Here is a 2,212-nt window from a genome sequence, read left to right as displayed (position 1 = left end):
AGGACTCTAAATGAAGCTTTGCAATGTTATATATCCATCGAAATTATGTATAGGGTATAACATGAGGCTGATGGAGGAATGTTGTATCTTGTTGGAAGTTATAACGAAATTATGGATGGTATAACATCATATAAGTATATTGTATTCTGATATAACGAAATTATATATGATATGGCATAATTTTGATGGAGGTACGTTTTATATCAGAGGAAGATATACCAAAATTATGGTGATATAACATTAAGCTCGACGGAAATATGTTTTATTCTGTAGGAAAATATAATGAAATTTTGTATAATATATGAGCATTCTAATGGAGGTATGTTATTGTCATTATGAGAAAGATATAACGAATCCGAAACGAATTTCTTAGGGAGCTGTAATATAATTCCGGTAATTCTGATAAAGAAATAACGAAATTCTAATGAAAATATAACCATATTCTAATGAACATGCAACTTAATTTGCATAGGAACTAGTTTCTTCTAATTCATAACTTTTCTGTCATTCGACGATTGTTTATATATATATATTATATATATACATATAATATATATATATATATATATATATATATATATATATATATATATATATATATATATGTGTGTGTGTGTGTGTGTGTGCATGTGTATGCATATAAAAAGTACATACATACATTTCTCTTTCCATTAGACCTCTTTTACTCCGTCTCTCTCCTGCACAGCGGACCAAAGAGCCAGTATGATAGATTTACAACGCAATAAAGACTTGAACCAAGGGTGACCACCTGATTAGAACCTTCAGAAGTCAGGTGAATGCACTTATAGAAGGGAATAGGATCTTTTCAACAGTGAAAGAGGAGATCGTCTTTTGTTTCTGTCACCCTCGATCCTACGGACATTCGGAGGTTCCTTTTCCCCGCAAGAGAGAACAATGAATGGATTCCTAAGTGTTGTGTGTCAGCGCCAGATCTCGTTAGGACTTCGATGTTTCTCGTTTCTTACCCTGGCGCGCTCTCTTAACTTCTCTAACTTCCTTTCCTGTTTTTTTTTTTCTGTTTATCACTTTCTTGGTCTCTCTTTTTTTATCCTATGTCTCTATCGCTTATTCTCGTTCACTCATTCTCTCTCTCTCTCTCTATCTATCTATCTTTCTCTCTCTCTCTCTCCCTCTCTCTCTCTCTCTCTCTCTCTCTCTCAGTCAATTTGCCTCAGTCTCCGTCTCTTTCTTTCTCCCCCTCCCTCTCTCTCTATCTTTCTGTCTCTCCCTATCTCCCACTTTCTCCTTTCTCTTCTCTCTCATCCAGCCTCCAATCCTCTTTCCCAACATCTCTCATTCTCGACTCCTTCCCCTCTTCCCTTATCCCCTCAGCCTCTCTCCCTCTCCCTCTCAAGGACCATTTACAGCTCTCGTTGCTCTAAACATAGAACACCCTTGCCTTTAGGAGCTCTGGCAAAAGACAAGGGAGAAGGAACCTTTTGAAGACCACTAATGACCACTAATTATTTCGTTGACTGAGTTTCTTAGCGCAGGAGTAACAGTTCATTACCGGGAGCATTGTAGACAAGGCTGTAGCCACGCACCTCTTGTAAGTAGGCTGTGTGTGTGTTGGACTTCAAGTACAATGGACACACTAAGAGTCAGTTTTTTTTTTTTTTTTTTTTTTTTTTGATGATTGTCTTTTGCTTGTCTTACTTTCGTTTCTCTCTCGTTTGTCTGTCTGCCTGTCTGTCTCTCTCTATATATATCTATCTCATCTTCTGTCTCTTTCTGATATTCCGTCTGCCTGTCACTCACTCACTCACTCACTCACTCACTCACTCACCCACTCACCCATTCTATATATGTATGTATGTGCATAATTTTCTACCCTCCATTTTCCTAAAGGTCCTAAGCCTAAAGCGAGCGGCAAAGCAAGGTGACAAGGAATACGAAATTGACTTCCTCATCTCATTTTAAACGTTCTTCAGCATCTCCCTCATGCCTCATTTTCTATATGGCTTATTCATTCTACTCATTACATATTCATACCATGTAACAGCTTCCACTCACTAACTTGTAAAAGGAAGGAGATAGATAGATAAAAGAGATAGAGAGATAAAATGATGGATAGATAGATAAAAAGACAGATGGATGGATAAATATATAGAAAGATAACTAGATAGATAAATAGACAAATAAATCAATAGATAAATATATAAATAAATAGATAAATAGATAGATACATAGA

Source organism: Penaeus chinensis, chromosome 38 (genome assembly GCF_019202785.1).
Source record: "Penaeus chinensis breed Huanghai No. 1 chromosome 38, ASM1920278v2, whole genome shotgun sequence".
NCBI lineage: Eukaryota > Metazoa > Arthropoda > Malacostraca > Decapoda > Penaeidae > Penaeus > Penaeus chinensis.
This window is presented reverse-complemented; position numbering follows the sequence as displayed.